Source organism: Paroedura picta, chromosome 7, assembly GCF_049243985.1.
Source record: "Paroedura picta isolate Pp20150507F chromosome 7, Ppicta_v3.0, whole genome shotgun sequence".
Classification (NCBI taxonomy): Eukaryota; Metazoa; Chordata; class Lepidosauria; order Squamata; family Gekkonidae; genus Paroedura; species Paroedura picta.
The window spans coordinates 117155352-117172678 of record NC_135375.1 but is presented as its reverse complement, the minus strand read 5'-3'; positions in this window follow the sequence as shown (position 1 = coordinate 117172678).

The following is a 17327-nucleotide window of genomic DNA, read 5'->3' as shown; positions in this document are numbered from 1 at the left end:
CCTTAACAAGGCCTGTAAGCGGCATCCCTTCCTCTCCAGGCAACAGAGGTGAGCTCTTTGTGATGTCATATCCGTTGCTCTCCACTTTCTCTGTAGAGGTTGGCCCACTGTCTGACTTATAATGTTTTAGAGATTCCCCCCCCCCATAACAAGGCCAGTAACCGGCATCCCTTCCTCTCCAGGCAACAGAGGTGAGCTCTTTGTGATGTCATGTCCGTTGCTCTCCACTTTCTCTGTGGAGGTTGGCCCACTACTGACTTATAATGTTTTTAGAGTCCACCCCCCCTCCTTATCAAGGCCTGTAAGCGGCATCCCTTCCTCTCCAGGCAACAGAGGTGAGCTCTTTGTGATGTCATGTCCGTTGCTCTCCACTTTCTCTATGGAGGTAGGTCCACTGTCTGACTTATAATGTTTTTAGAGTCCAGGCGCTCCTTAAAAAGGCCTGTAAGCGGCATCCCTTCCTCTCCAGGCAACAGAGGTGAGTTCTTTGTGATGTCATGTCCGTTGCTCTCTACTTTCTCTATGGAGGTAGGTACACTGTCTGACTTTTAATGTTTTTAGAGTCCCCCCCTCCCCATAACAAGCCCAGTAAGCGGCATCCCTTCCTCTCCAGGCAACAGAGGTGAGCTCTTTGTGATGTCATGTCCGTTGCGCTCCACTTTCTCTATGGAGGTAGGTCCACTGTCTGACTTATAATGTTTTTAGAGTCCGGGCCCTCCTTAACAAGGCCTGTAAACGGCATCCCTTCCTCTCCAGGCAACAGAGGTGAGCTCTTTGTGATGTCATGTCCGTTGCTCTCCACATTCTCTGTGGAGGTTGGCCCACTGTCTGACTTATAATGTTTTAGAGATTCTCCCCCCACCCCATGACAAGGCCAGTAAGCGGCATCCCTTCCTCTCCAGGCAACAGAGGTGAGCTCTTTGTGATGTCATGTCCGTTGCTCTCCACTTTCTCTGTGGAGGTTGGCCCACTGTCTGACTTATAATGTTTTTAGAGTCCCCCCCCCCCATACCAAGGCCAGTAAGCGGCGTCCCTTCCTCTCCAGGCAACAGAGGTGAGCTCCTTGTGATGTCATGTCCGTTGCTCTCCACTTTCTCTATGGAGGTAGGTCCACTGTCTGACTTATAATGTTTTAGAGATTCTCCTCCCACCCCATAACAAGGCCTGTAAGCGGCATCCCTTCCTCTCCAGGCAACAGAGGTGAGCTCTTTGTGATGTCATGTCCGTTGCTCTCCACTTTCTCTGTGGAGGTAGGCCCACTGTCTGACTTATAATGTATTTAGGGTCCTGGCCCTCCTTAACAAGGCCTGTAAGCGGCATCCCTTCCTCTCCAGGCAACAGAGGTGAGCTCTGTGTGATGTCATGTCCGTTGCTCTCCACTTTCTCTGTGGAGGTAGGCCCACTTTCTGACTTATAATGTTTTTAGAGTCCGGGCCCTCCTTAACAAGGCCTGTAAGCGGCATCCCTTCCTCTCCAGGCAACAGAGGTGAGCTCTTTGTGACGTCATGTCCGTTGCTCTCCACTTTCTCTGTGGAGGTAGGCTCACTGTCTGACATAATGTTTTTAGAGTCCGGGCCCTCCTTAACAAGGCCTGTAAGGGGCATTCCTTCCTCTCCAGGCAACAGAGGTGAGCTCCTTGTGATGTCATGTCCGTTGCTCTCCACTTTCTCTGTAGAGGTAGGCCCACTGTCTGACTTATAATGTATTTAGGGTCCTGGCCCTCCTTAACAAGGCCTGTAAGCGGCATCCCTTCCTCTCCAGGCAACAGAGGTGAGCTCTGTGTGATGTCATGTCCGTTGCTCTCCACTTTCTCTGTGGAGGTAGGCCCACTTTCTGACTTATAATGTTTTTAGAGTCCGGGCCCTCCTTAACAAGGCCTGTAAGCGGCATCCCTTCCTCTCCAGGCAACAGAGGTGAGCTCTTTGTGACGTCATGTCCGTTGCTCTCCACTTTCTCTGTGGAGGTTGGCCCACTGTCTGACTTATAATGTTTTAGAGATTCCCCCCCCCCATAACAAGGCCAGTAAGCGGCATCCCTTCCTCTCCAGGCAACAGAGGTGAGCTCTTTGTGATGTCATGTCCGTTGCTCTCCACTTTCTCTATGGAGGTAGGTCCACTGTCTGACTTATAATGTTTTTAGAGTCCGGGCCCTCCTTAACAAGGCCTGTAAGCGGCATCCCTTCCTCTCCAGGCAACAGAGGTGAGCTCTTTGTGATGTCATGTCCGTTGCTCTCCACTCTCTCTATGGAGGTAGGTCCACTGTCTGACTTATAATGTTTTTAGAGTCCGGGCCCTCCTTAACAAGGCCTGTAAGCGGCATCCCTTCCTCTCCAGGCAACAGAGGTGAGCTCTTTGTGACGTCATGTCCGTTGCTCTCCACTTTCTCTGTGGAGGTTGGCCCACTGTCTGACTTATAATGTTTTTAGAGTCCGGGCCCTCCTTAACAAGTCCTGTAAGGGGCACTCCTTCCTCTCCAGGCAACAGAGGTGAGCTCCTTGTGATGTCATGTCCGTTGCTCTCCACTTTCTCTATGGAGGTAGGTCCACTGTCTGACTTATAATGTTTTTAGAGTCCGGGCCCTCCTTAACAAGGCCTGTAAGCGGCATCCCTTCCTCTCCAGGCAACAGAGGTGAGCTCTTTGTGATGTCATGTCCGTTGCTCTCAACTCTCTCTATGGAGGTAGGTCCACTGTCTGACTTATAATGTTTTTAGAGTCCGGGCCCTCCTTAACAAGGCCTGTAAGCGGCATCCCTTCCTCTCCAGGCAACAGAGGTGAGCTCTTTGTGATGTCATGTCCGTTGCTCTCCACTTTCTCTATGGAGGTTGGCCCACTGTCGGACTTATAATGTTTTAGAGATTCTCCTCCCACCCCATAACAAGGCCAGTAAGCGGCATCCCTTCCTCTCCAGGCAACAGAGGTGAGCTCTGTGTGATGTCATGTCCGTTGCTCTCCACTTTCTCTGTGGAGGTAGGCCCACTGTCTGACTTATAATGTTTTTAGAGTCCGGGCCCTCCTTAACAAGGCCTGTAAGGGGCATCCCTTCCTCTCCAGGCAACAGAGGTGAGCTCCTTGTGATGTCATGTCCGTTGCTCTCCACTTTCTCTGTAGAGGTAGACCCACTGTCTGACTTATAATGTTTTTAGAGTCCGGGCCCTCCTTAACAAGGCCTGTAAGCGGCATCCCTTCCTCTCCAGGCAACAGAGGTGAGCTCTTTGTGACATCATGTCCGTTGCTCTCCACTTTCTCTGTGGAGGTTGGCCCACTGTCTGACTTATAATGTTTTTAGAGTCCGGGCCCTCCTTAACAAGTCCTGTAAGGGGCATTCCTTCCTCTCCAGGCAACAGAGGTGAGCTCCTTGTGATGTCATGTCCGTTGCTCTCCACTTTCTCTGTGCAGGTAGGCCCACTGTCTGACTCATAATGTTTTTAGAGTCCGGGCCCTCGTTAACAAGGCCTGTAAGCGGCATCCCTTCCTCTCCAGGCAACAGAGGTGAGCTCTTTGTGACGTCATGTCCGTTGCTCTCCACTTTCTCTGTGGAGGTTGGCCCACTGTCTGACTTATAATGTTTTAGAGATTCCCCCCCCCCCCATAACAAGGCCAGTAAGCGGCATCCCTTCCTCTCCAGGCAACAGAGGTGAGCTCTTTGTGATGTCATGTCCGTTGCTCTCCACTTTCTCTATGGAGGTAGGTCCACTGTCTGACTTATAATGTTTTTAGAGTCCGGGCCCTCCTTAACAAGGCCTGTAAGCGGCATCCCTTCCTCTCCAGGCAACAGAGGTGAGCTCTTTGTGATGTCATGTCCGTTGCTCTCCACTCTCTCTATGGAGGTAGGTCCACTGTCTGACTTATAATGTTTTTAGAGTCCGGGCCCTCCTTAACAAGGCCTGTAAGCGGCATCCCTTCCTCTCCAGGCAACAGAGGTGAGCTCTTTGTGATGTCATGTCCGTTGCTCTCCACTTTCTCTATGGAGGTTGGCCCACTGTCGGACTTATAATGTTTTAGAGATTCTCCTCCCCCCCCCATAACAAGGCCAGTAAGCGGCATCCCTTCCTCTCCAGGCAACAGAGGTGAGCTCTGTGTGATGTCATGTCCGTTGCTCTCCACTTTCTCTGTGGAGGTAGGCCCACTGTCTGACTTATAATGTTTTTAGAGTCCGGGCCCTCCTTAACAAGGCCTGTAAGCGGCATCCCTTCCTCTCCAGGCAACAGAGGTGAGCTCTTTGTGACGTCATGTCCGTTGCTCTCCACTTTCTCTGTGGAGGTTGGCCCACTGTCTGACTTATAATGTTTTTAGAGTCCGGGCCCTCCTTAACAAGGCCTGTAAGCACCATCCCTTCCTCTCCAGGCAACAGAGGTGAGCTCTTTGTGACGTCATGTCCGTTGCTCTCCACTTTCTCTGTGGAGGTAGGCCCACTGTCTGACATAATGTTTTTAGAGTCCGGGCCCTCCTTAACAAGGCCTGTAAGGGGCATCCCTTCCTCTCCAGGCAACAGAGGTGAGCTCCTTGTGATGTCATGTCCGTTGCTCTCCACTTTCTCTGTAGAGGTAGACCCACTGTCTGACTTATAATGTTTTTAGAGTCCGGGCCCTCCTTAACAAGGCCTGTAAGCGGCATCCCTTCCTCTCCAGGCAACAGAGGTGAGCTCTTTGTGATGTCATGTCCGTTGCTCTCCACTTTCTCTGTGGAGGTTGGCCCACTGTCTGACTTATAATGTTTTAGAGATTCCCCCCCCCCCATAACAAGGCCAGTAAGCGGCATCCCTTCCTCTCCAGGCAACAGAGGTGAGCTCTTTGTGATGTCATATCCGTTGCTCTCCACTTTCTCTATGGAGGTAGGTCCACTGTCTGACTTATAATGTTTTTAGAGTCCGGGCCCTCCTTAACAAGGCCTGTAAGCGGCATCCCTTCCTCTCCAGGCAACAGAGGTGAGCTCTTTGTGATGTCATGTCCGTTGCTCTCCACTTTCTCTGTGGAGGTTGGCCCACTGTCTGACTTATAATGTTTTAGAGATTCTCCCCCCACCCCATGACAAGGCCAGTAAGCGGCATCCCTTCCTCTCCAGGCAACAGAGGTGAGCTCTTTGTGATGTCATGTCCGTTGCTCTCCACTTTCACTGTGGAGGTTGGCCCACTGTCTGACTTATAATGTTTTTAGAGTCCCCCCCCCCATACCAAGGCCAGTAAGCGGCGTCCCTTCCTCTCCAGGCAACAGAGGTGAGCTCTTTGTGATGTCATGTCCGTTGCTCTCCACTTTCTCTATGGAGGTAGGTCCACTGTCTGACTTATAATGTTTTTAGAGTCCAGGCCCTCCTTAACAAGGCCTGTAAGCGGCATCCCTTCCTCTCCAGGCAACAGAGGTGAGTTCTTTGTGATGTCATGTCCGTTGCTCTCCACTTTCTCTATGGAGGTAGGTACACTGTCTGACTTTTAATGTTTTAGAGATTCTCCCCCCACCCCATGACAAGGCCAGTAAGCGGCATCCCTTCCTCTCCAGGCAACAGAGGTGAGCTCTTTGTGATGTCATGTCCGTTGCTCTCCACTTTCTCTGTGGAGGTTGGCCCACTGTCTGACTTATAATGTTTTTTGGAGTCCCCCCCCCCCTCCTTAACAAGGCCTGTAAGCGGCATCCCTTCCTCTCCAGGCAACAGAGGTGAGCTCTTTGTGATGTCATGTCCGTTGCTCTCCACTTTCTCTGTGGAGGTTGGCCCACTGTCTGACTTATAATGTTTTAGAGATTCCACCCCCCCCCCCCATAACAAGGCCAGTAAGCGGCATCCCTTCCTCTCCAGGCAACAGAGGTGAGTTCTTTGTGATGTCATGTCCGTTGCTCTCCACTTTCTCTGTGGAGGTAGGCCCACTGTCTGACTTATAATGTTTTTAGAGTCCGGGACCTCCTTAACAAGGCCTGTAAGCGGCATCCCTTCCTCTCCAGGCAACAGAGGTAAGCTCTTTGTGATGTCATGTCCGTTGCTCTCCACTTTCTCTGTGGAGGTTGGCCCACTGTCTGACTTATAATGTTTTAGAGATTCCCCCCCCCCCCATAACAAGGCCAGTAAGCGGCATCCCTTCCTCTCCAGGCAACAGAGGTGAGCTCTTTGTGATGTCTTGTCCGTTGCTCTCCACTTTCTCTATGGAGGTAGGTCCACTCTCTGACTTATAATGTTTTAGAGATTCTCCTCCCACCCCATAACAAGGCCTGTAAGCGGCATCCCTTCCTCTCCAGGCAACAGAGGTGAGCTCTTTGTGATGTCATGTCCGTTGCTCTCCACTTTCTCTGTGGAGGTAGGCCCACTGTCTGACTTATAATGTATTTAGGGTCCTGGCCCTCCTTAACAAGGCCTGTAAGCGGCATCCCTTCCTCTCCAGGCAACAGAGGTGAGCTCTGTGTGATGTCATGTCCGTTGCTCTCCACTTTCTCTGTGGAGGTAGGCCCACTTTCTGACTTATAATGTTTTTAGAGTCCGGGCCCTCCTTAACAAGGCCTGTAAGCGGCATCCCTTCCTCTCCAGGCAACAGAGGTGAGCTCTTTGTGACGTCATGTCCGTTGCTCTCCACTTTCTCTGTGGAGGTTGGCCCACTGTCTGACTTATAATGTTTTTAGAGTCCGGGCCCTCCTTAACAAGGCCTGTAAGCGCCATCCCTTCCTCTCCAGGCAACAGAGGTGAGCTCTTTGTGACGTCATGTCCGTTGCTCTCCACTTTCTCTGTGGAGGTAGGCTCACTGTCTGACATAATGTTTTTAGAGTCCGGGCCCTCCTTAACAAGGCCTGTAAGCGGCATCCCTTCCTCTCCAGGCAACAGAGGTGAGCTCTTTGTGACGTCATGTCCGTTGCTCTCCACTTTCTCTGTGGAGGTTGGCCCACTGTCTGACTTATAATGTTTTTAGAGTCCGGGCCCTCCTTAACAAGGCCTGTAAGCGCCATCCCTTCCTCTCCAGGCAACAGAGGTGAGCTCTTTGTGACGTCATGTCCGTTGCTCTCCACTTTCTCTGTGGAGGTTGGCCCACTGTCTGACTTATAATGTTTTAGAGATTCCCCCCCCCCCATAACAAGGCCAGTAAGCGGCATCCCTTCCTCTCCAGGCAACAGAGGTGAGCTCTTTGTGATGTCATGTCCGTTGCTCTCCACTTTCTCTATGGAGGTAGGTCCACTGTCTGACTTATAATGTTTTTAGAGTCCGGGCCCTCCTTAACAAGGCCTGTAAGCGGCATCCCTTCCTCTCCAGGCAACAGAGGTGAGCTCTTTGTGATGTCATGTCCGTTGCTTTCCACTTTCTCTATGGAGGTTGGCCCACTGTCTGACTTATAATGTTTTAGAGATTCTCCTCCCACCCCATAACAAGGCCAGTAAGCGGCATCCCTTCCTCTCCAGGCAACAGAGGTGAGCTCTGTGTGATGTCATGTCCGTTGCTCTCCACTTTCACTGTGGAGGTTGGCCCACTGTCTGACTTATAATGTTTTTAGAGTCCCCCCCCCCCATACCAAGGCCAGTAAGCGGCGTCCCTTCCTCTCCAGGCAACAGAGGTGAGCTCTTTGTGATGTCATGTCCGTTGCTCTCCACTTTCTCTATGGAGGTAGGTCCACTGTCTGACTTATAATGTTTTTAGAGTCCAGGCCCTCCTTAACAAGGCCTGTAAGCGGCATCCCTTCCTCTCCAGGCAACAGAGGTGAGTTCTTTGTGATGTCATGTCCGTTGCTCTCCACTTTCTCTATGGAGGTAGGTACACTGTCTGACTTTTAATGTTTTAGAGATTCTCCCCCCACCCCATGACAAGGCCAGTAAGCGGCATCCCTTCCTCTCCAGGCAACAGAGGTGAGCTCTTTGTGATGTCATGTCCGTTGCTCTCCACTTTCTCTGTGGAGGTTGGCCCACTGTCTGACTTATAATGTTTTTTGGAGTCCCCCCCCCTCCTTAACAAGGCCTGTAAGCGGCATCCCTTCCTCTCCAGGCAACAGAGGTGAGCTCTTTGTGATGTCATGTCCGTTGCTCTCCACTTTCTCTGTGGAGGTTGGCCCACTGTCTGACTTATAATGTTTTAGAGATTCCACCCCCCCCCCCCATAACAAGGCCAGTAAGCGGCATCCCTTCCTCTCCAGGCAACAGAGGTGAGTTCTTTGTGATGTCATGTCCGTTGCTCTCCACTTTCTCTGTGGAGGTAGGCCCACTGTCTGACTTATAATGTTTTTAGAGTCCGGGACCTCCTTAACAAGGCCTGTAAGCGGCATCCCTTCCTCTCCAGGCAACAGAGGTAAGCTCTTTGTGATGTCATGTCCGTTGCTCTCCACTTTCTCTGTGGAGGTTGGCCCACTGTCTGACTTATAATGTTTTAGAGATTCCCCCCCCCCCCATAACAAGGCCAGTAAGCGGCATCCCTTCCTCTCCAGGCAACAGAGGTGAGCTCTTTGTGATGTCTTGTCCGTTGCTCTCCACTTTCTCTATGGAGGTAGGTCCACTCTCTGACTTATAATGTTTTAGAGATTCTCCTCCCACCCCATAACAAGGCCTGTAAGCGGCATCCCTTCCTCTCCAGGCAACAGAGGTGAGCTCTTTGTGATGTCATGTCCGTTGCTCTCCACTTTCTCTGTGGAGGTAGGCCCACTGTCTGACTTATAATGTATTTAGGGTCCTGGCCCTCCTTAACAAGGCCTGTAAGCGGCATCCCTTCCTCTCCAGGCAACAGAGGTGAGCTCTGTGTGATGTCATGTCCGTTGCTCTCCACTTTCTCTGTGGAGGTAGGCCCACTTTCTGACTTATAATGTTTTTAGAGTCCGGGCCCTCCTTAACGAGGCCTGTAAGCGGCATCCCTTCCTCTCCAGGCAACAGAGGTGAGCTCTTTGTGACGTCATGTCCGTTGCTCTCCACTTTCTCTGTGGAGGTTGGTCCACTGTCTGACTTATAATGTTTTTAGAGTCCGGGCCCTCCTTAACAAGGCCTGTAAGCGGCATCCCTTCCTCTCCAGGCAACAGAGTTGAGCTCTTTGTGATGTCATGTCCGTTGCTCTCCACTCTCTCTATGGAGGTAGGTCCACTGTCTGACTTATAATGTTTTTAGAGTCCGGGCCCTCCTTAACAAGGCCTGTAAGCGGCATCCCTTCCTCTCCAGGCAACAGAGGTGAGCTCTTTGTGATGTCATGTCCGTTGCTTTCCACTTTCTCTATGGAGGTTGGCCCACTGTCTGACTTATAATGTTTTAGAGATTCTCCTCCCACCCCATAACAAGGCCAGTAAGCGGCATCCCTTCCTCTCCAGGCAACAGAGGTGAGCTCTGTGTGATGTCATGTCCGTTGCTCTCCACTTTCTCTGTGGAGGTAGGCCCACTGTCTGACTTATAATGTTTTTAGAGTCCGGGCCCTCCTTAACAAGGCCTGTAAGCGGCATCCCTTCCTCTCCAGGCAACAGAGGTGAGCTCTTTGTGACGTCATGTCCGTTGCTCTCCACTTTCTCTGTGGAGGTTGGCCCACTGTCTGACTTATAATGTTTTTAGAGTCCGGGCCCTCCTTAACAAGGCCTGTAAGGGGCATTCCTTCCTCTCCAGGCAACAGAGGTGAGCTCCTTGTGATGTCATGTCCGTTGCTCTCCACTTTCTCTGTGGAGGTAGGCCCACTGTCTGACTCATAATGTTTTTAGAGTCCGGGCCCTCGTTAACAAGGCCTGTAAGCGGCATCCCTTCCTCTCCAGGCAACAGAGGTGAGCTCTTTGTGACGTCATGTCCGTTGCTCTCCACTTTCTCTGTGGAGGTTGGCCCACTGTCTGACTTATAATGTTTTAGAGATTCCCCCCCCCATAACAAGGCCAGTAAGCGGCATCCCTTCCTCTCCAGGCAACAGAGGTGAGCTCTTTGTGATGTCATGTCCGTTGCTCTCCACTTTCTCTATGGAGGTAGGTCCACTGTCTGACTTATAATGTTTTTAGAGTCCGGGCCCTCCTTAACAAGGCCTGTAAGCGGCATCCCTTCCTCTCCAGGCAACAGAGGTGAGCTCTTTGTGATGTCATGTCCGTTGCTCTCCACTCTCTCTATGGAGGTAGGTCCACTGTCTGACTTATAATGTTTTTAGAGTCCGGGCCCTCCTTAACAAGGCCTGTAAGCGGCATCCCTTCCTCTCCAGGCAACAGAGGTGAGCTCTTTGTGATGTCATGTCCGTTGCTCTCCACTTTCTCTATGGAGGTTGGCCCACTGTCTGACTTATAATGTTTTAGAGATTCTCCTCCCACCCCATAACAAGGCCAGTAAGCGGCATCCCTTCCTCTCCAGGCAACAGAGGTGAGCTCTGTGTGATGTCATGACCGTTGCTCTCCACTTTCTCTGTGGAGGTAGGCCCACTGTCTGACTTATAATGTTTTTAGAGTCCGGGCCCTCCTTAACAAGGCCTGTAAGCGGCATCCCTTCCTCTCCAGGCAACAGAGGTGAGCTCTTTGTGACGTCATGTCCGTTGCTCTCCACTTTCTCTGTGGAGGTTGGCCCACTGTCTGACTTATAATGTTTTTAGAGTCCGGGCCCTCTTAACAAGGCCTGTAAGCACCATCCCTTCCTCTCCAGGCAACAGAGGTGAGCTCTTTGTGACGTCATGTCCGTTGCTCTCCACTTTCTCTGTGGAGGTAGGCCCACTGTCTGACATAATGTTTTTAGAGTCCGGGCCCTCCTTAACAAGGCCTGTAAGCGGCATCCCTTCCTCTCCAGGCAACAGAGGTGAGCTCTTTGTGATGTCATGTCCGTTGCTCTCCACTTTCTCTGTGGAGGTTGGCCCACTGTCTGACTTATAATGTTTTAGAGATTCCCCCCCCCCCATAACAAGGCCAGTAAGCGGCATCCCTTCCTCTCCAGGCAACAGAGGTGAGCTCTTTGTGATGTCTTGTCCGTTGCTCTCCACTTTCTCTATGGAGGTAGGTCCACTCTCTGACTTATAATGTTTTAGAGATTCTCCTCCCACCCCATAACAAGGCCTGTAAGCGGCATCCCTTCCTCTCCAGGCAACAGAGGTGAGCTCTTTGTGATGTCATGTCCGTTGCTCTCCACTTTCTCTGTGGAGGTAGGCCCACTGTCTGACTTATAATGTATTTAGGGTCCTGGCCCTCCTTAACAAGGCCTGTAAGCGGCATCCCTTCCTCTCCAGGCAACAGAGGTGAGCTCTGTGTGATGTCATGTCCGTTGCTCTCCACTTTCTCTGTGGAGGTAGGCCCACTTTCTGACTTATAATGTTTTTAGAGTCCGGGCCCTCCTTAACAAGGCCTGTAAGCGGCATCCCTTCCTCTCCAGGCAACAGAGGTGAGCTCTTTGTGACGTCATGTCCGTTGCTCTCCACTTTCTCTGTGGAGGTTGGCCCACTGTCTGACTTATAATGTTTTTAGAGTCCGGGCCCTCCTTAACAAGGCCTGTAAGCGCCATCCCTTCCTCTCCAGGCAACAGAGGTGAGCTCTTTGTGACGTCATGTCCGTTGCTCTCCACTTTCTCTGTGGAGGTAGGCTCACTGTCTGACATAATGTTTTTAGAGTCCGGGCCCTCCTTAACAAGGCCTGTAAGCGGCATCCCTTCCTCTCCAGGCAACAGAGGTGAGCTCTTTGTGACGTCATGTCCGTTGCTCTCCACTTTCTCTGTGGAGGTTGGCCCACTGTCTGACTTATAATGTTTTTAGAGTCCGGGCCCTCCTTAACAAGGCCTGTAAGCGCCATCCCTTCCTCTCCAGGCAACAGAGGTGAGCTCTTTGTGACGTCATGTCCGTTGCTCTCCACTTTCTCTGTGGAGGTTGGCCCACTGTCTGACTTATAATGTTTTAGAGATCCCCCCCCCCCCATAACAAGGCCAGTAAGCGGCATCCCTTCCTCTCCAGGCAACAGAGGTGAGCTCTTTGTGATGTCAGGTCCGTTGCTCTCCACTTTCTCTATGGAGGTAGGTCCACTGTCTGACTTATAATGTTTTTAGAGTCCGGGCCCTCCTTAACAAGGCCTGTAAGCGGCATCCCTTCCTCTCCAGGCAACAGAGGTGAGCTCTTTGTGATGTCATGTCCGTTGCTTTCCACTTTCTCTATGGAGGTTGGCCCACTGTCTGACTTATAATGTTTTAGAGATTCTCCTCCCACCCCATAACAAGGCCAGTAAGCGGCATCCCTTCCTCTCCAGGCAACAGAGGTGAGCTCTGTGTGATGTCATGTCCGTTGCTCTCCACTTTCACTGTGGAGGTTGGCCCACTGTCTGACTTATAATGTTTTTAGAGTCCCCCCCCCCCATACCAAGGCCAGTAAGCGGCGTCCCTTCCTCTCCAGGCAACAGAGGTGAGCTCTTTGTGATGTCATGTCCGTTGCTCTCCACTTTCTCTATGGAGGTAGGTCCACTGTCTGACTTATAATGTTTTTAGAGTCCAGGCCCTCCTTAACAAGGCCTGTAAGCGGCATCCCTTCCTCTCCAGGCAACAGAGGTGAGTTCTTTGTGATGTCATGTCCGTTGCTCTCCACTTTCTCTATGGAGGTAGGTACACTGTCTGACTTTTAATGTTTTAGAGATTCTCCCCCCACCCCATGACAAGGCCAGTAAGCGGCATCCCTTCCTCTCCAGGCAACAGAGGTGAGCTCTTTGTGATGTCATGTCCGTTGCTCTCCACTTTCTCTGTGGAGGTTGGCCCACTGTCTGACTTATAATGTTTTTTGGAGTCCCCCCCCCCTCCTTAACAAGGCCTGTAAGCGGCATCCCTTCCTCTCCAGGCAACAGAGGTGAGCTCTTTGTGATGTCATGTCCGTTGCTCTCCACTTTCTCTGTGGAGGTTGGCCCACTGTCTGACTTATAATGTTTTAGAGATTCCACCCCCCCCCCCATAACAAGGCCAGTAAGCGGCATCCCTTCCTCTCCAGGCAACAGAGGTGAGTTCTTTGTGATGTCATGTCCGTTGCTCTCCACTTTCTCTGTGGAGGTAGGCCCACTGTCTGACTTATAATGTTTTTAGAGTCCGGGACCTCCTTAACAAGGCCTGTAAGCGGCATCCCTTCCTCTCCAGGCAACAGAGGTAAGCTCTTTGTGATGTCATGTCCGTTGCTCTCCACTTTCTCTGTGGAGGTTGGCCCACTGTCTGACTTATAATGTTTTAGAGATTCCCCCCCCCCCATAACAAGGCCAGTAAGCGGCATCCCTTCCTCTCCAGGCAACAGAGGTGAGCTCTTTGTGATGTCTTGTCCGTTGCTCTCCACTTTCTCTATGGAGGTAGGTCCACTCTCTGACTTATAATGTTTTAGAGATTCTCCTCCCACCCCATAACAAGGCCTGTAAGCGGCATCCCTTCCTCTCCAGGCAACAGAGGTGAGCTCTTTGTGATGTCATGTCCGTTGCTCTCCACTTTCTCTGTGGAGGTAGGCCCACTGTCTGACTTATAATGTATTTAGGGTCCTGGCCCTCCTTAACAAGGCCTGTAAGCGGCATCCCTTCCTCTCCAGGCAACAGAGGTGAGCTCTGTGTGATGTCATGTCCGTTGCTCTCCACTTTCTCTGTGGAGGTAGGCCCACTTTCTGACTTATAATGTTTTTAGAGTCCGGGCCCTCCTTAACAAGGCCTGTAAGCGGCATCCCTTCCTCTCCAGGCAACAGAGGTGAGCTCTTTGTGACGTCATGTCCGTTGCTCTCCACTTTCTCTGTGGAGGTTGGCCCACTGTCTGACTTATAATGTTTTTAGAGTCCGGGCCCTCCTTAACAAGGCCTGTAAGCGCCATCCCTTCCTCTCCAGGCAACAGAGGTGAGCTCTTTGTGACGTCATGTCCGTTGCTCTCCACTTTCTCTGTGGAGGTAGGCTCACTGTCTGACATAATGTTTTTAGAGTCCGGGCCCTCCTTAACAAGGCCTGTAAGCGGCATCCCTTCCTCTCCAGGCAACAGAGGTGAGCTCTTTGTGACGTCATGTCCGTTGCTCTCCACTTTCTCTGTGGAGGTTGGCCCACTGTCTGACTTATAATGTTTTTAGAGTCCGGGCCCTCCTTAACAAGGCCTGTAAGCGCCATCCCTTCCTCTCCAGGCAACAGAGGTGAGCTCTTTGTGACGTCATGTCCGTTGCTCTCCACTTTCTCTGTGGAGGTTGGCCCACTGTCTGACTTATAATGTTTTAGAGATTCCCCCCCCCCCATAACAAGGCCAGTAAGCGGCATCCCTTCCTCTCCAGGCAACAGAGGTGAGCTCTTTGTGATGTCATGTCCGTTGCTCTCCACTTTCTCTATGGAGGTAGGTCCACTGTCTGACTTATAATGTTTTTAGAGTCCGGGCCCTCCTTAACAAGGCCTGTAAGCGGCATCCCTTCCTCTCCAGGCAACAGAGTTGAGCTCTTTGTGATGTCATGTCCGTTGCTCTCCACTCTCTCTATGGAGGTAGGTCCACTGTCTGACTTATAATGTTTTTAGAGTCCGGGCCCTCCTTAACAAGGCCTGTAAGCGGCATCCCTTCCTCTCCAGGCAACAGAGGTGAGCTCTTTGTGATGTCATGTCCGTTGCTTTCCACTTTCTCTATGGAGGTTGGCCCACTGTCTGACTTATAATGTTTTAGAGATTCTCCTCCCACCCCATAACAAGGCCAGTAAGCGGCATCCCTTCCTCTCCAGGCAACAGAGGTGAGCTCTGTGTGATGTCATGTCCGTTGCTCTCCACTTTCTCTGTGGAGGTAGGCCCACTGTCTGACTTATAATGTTTTTAGAGTCCGGGCCCTCCTTAACAAGGCCTGTAAGCGGCATCCCTTCCTCTCCAGGCAACAGAGGTGAGCTCTTTGTGACGTCATGTCCGTTGCTCTCCACTTTCTCTGTGGAGGTTGGCCCACTGTCTGACTTATAATGTTTTTAGAGTCCGGGCCCTCCTTAACAAGGCCTGTAAGGGGCATTCCTTCCTCTCCAGGCAACAGAGGTGAGCTCCTTGTGATGTCATGTCCGTTGCTCTCCACTTTCTCTGTGGAGGTAGGCCCACTGTCTGACTCATAATGTTTTTAGAGTCCGGGCCCTCGTTAACAAGGCCTGTAAGCGGCATCCCTTCCTCTCCAGGCAACAGAGGTGAGCTCTTTGTGACGTCATGTCCGTTGCTCTCCACTTTCTCTGTGGAGGTTGGCCCACTGTCTGACTTATAATGTTTTAGAGATTCCCCCCCCCATAACAAGGCCAGTAAGCGGCATCCCTTCCTCTCCAGGCAACAGAGGTGAGCTCTTTGTGATGTCATGTCCGTTGCTCTCCACTTTCTCTATGGAGGTAGGTCCACTGTCTGACTTATAATGTTTTTAGAGTCCGGGCCCTCCTTAACAAGGCCTGTAAGCGGCATCCCTTCCTCTCCAGGCAACAGAGGTGAGCTCTTTGTGATGTCATGTCCGTTGCTCTCCACTCTCTCTATGGAGGTAGGTCCACTGTCTGACTTATAATGTTTTTAGAGTCCGGGCCCTCCTTAACAAGGCCTGTAAGCGGCATCCCTTCCTCTCCAGGCAACAGAGGTGAGCTCTTTGTGATGTCATGTCCGTTGCTCTCCACTTTCTCTGTGGAGGTTGGCCCACTGTCTGACTTATAATGTTTTTAGAGTCCGGGCCCTCTTAACAAGGCCTGTAAGCACCATCCCTTCCTCTCCAGGCAACAGAGGTGAGCTCTTTGTGACGTCATGTCCGTTGCTCTCCACTTTCTCTGTGGAGGTAGGCCCACTGTCTGACATAATGTTTTTAGAGTCCGGGCCCTCCTTAACAAGGCCTGTAAGGGGCATCCCTTCCTCTCCAGGCAACAGAGGTGAGCTCCTTGTGATGTCATGTCCGTTGCTCTCCACTTTCTCTGTAGAGGTAGACCCACTGTCTGACTTATAATGTTTTTAGAGTCCGGGCCCTCCTTAACAAGGCCTGTAAGCGGCATCCCTTCCTCTCCAGGCAACAGAGGTGAGCTCTTTGTGATGTCATGTCCGTTGCTCTCCACTTTCTCTGTGGAGGTTGGCCCACTGTCTGACTTATAATGTTTTAGAGATTCCCCCCCCCCATAACAAGGCCAGTAAGCGGCATCCCTTCCTCTCCAGGCAACAGAGGTGAGCTCTTTGTGATGTCATGTCCGTTGCTCTCCACTTTCTCTATGGAGGTAGGTCCACTGTCTGACTTATAATGTTTTTAGAGTCCGGGCCCTCCTTAACAAGGCCTGTAAGCGGCATCCCTTCCTCTCCAGGCAACAGAGGTGAGCTCTTTGTGATGTCATGTCCGTTGCTCTCCACTTTCTCTATGGAGGTAGGCCCACTGTCTGACTTATAATGTTTTAGAGATTGTCCCCCCACCCCATAACAAGGCCTGTAAGCGGCATCCCTTCCTCTCCAGGCAACAGAGGTGAGCTCTGTGTGATGTCATGTCCATTGCTCTCCACTTTCTCTGTGGAGGTAGGCCCACTGTCTGACTTATAATGTTTTTAGAGTCCTGGCCCTCCTTAACAAGGCCTGTAAGGGGCATCCCTTCCTCTCCAGGCAACAGAGGTGAGCTCCTTGTGATGTCATGTCCGTTGCTCTCCACTTTCTCTGTAGAGGTAGACCCACTGTCTGACTTATAATGTTTTTAGAGTCCGGGCCCTCCTTAACAAGGCCTGTAAGCGGCATCCCTTCCTCTCCAGGCAACAGAGGTGAGCTCTTTGTGATGTCATGTCCGTTGATCTCCACTTTCTCTGTGGAGGTTGGCCCACTGTCTGACTTATAATGTTTTAGAGATTCCCCCCCCCCATAACAAGGCCAGTAAGCGGCATCCCTTCCTCTCCAGGCAACAGAGGTGAGCTCTTTGTGATGTCATGTCCGTTGCTCTCCACTTTCTCTATGGAGGTAGGTCCACTGTCTGACTTATAATGTTTTTAGAGTCCGGGCCCTCCTTAACAAGGCCTGTAAGCGGCATCCCTTCCTCTCCAGGCAACAGAGGTGAGCTCTTTGTGATGTCATGTCCGTTGCTCTCCACTTTCTCTATGGAGGTAGGCCCACTGTCTGACTTATAATGTTTTAGAGATTGTCCCCCCACCCCATAACAAGGCCTGTAAGCGGCATCCCTTCCTCTCCAGGCAACAGAGGTGAGCTCTGTGTGATGTCATGTCCATTGCTCTCCACTTTCTCTGTGGAGGTAGGCCCACTGTCTGACTTATAATGTTTTTAGAGTCCTGGCCCTCCTTAACAAGGCCTGTAAGCGGCATCCCTTCCTCTCCAGGCAGCAGAGGTGAGCTCTGTGTGATGTCATGTCCGTTGCTCTCCACTTTCTCTTTGGAGGTAGGCCCACTGTCTGACTTATAATGTTTTTAGAGTCCTGGCCCTCCTTAACAAGGCCTGTAAGCGGCATCCCGTCCTCTCCAGGCAACAGAGGTGAGCTCTTTGTGATGTCATGTCCGTTGCTCTCCACTTTCTC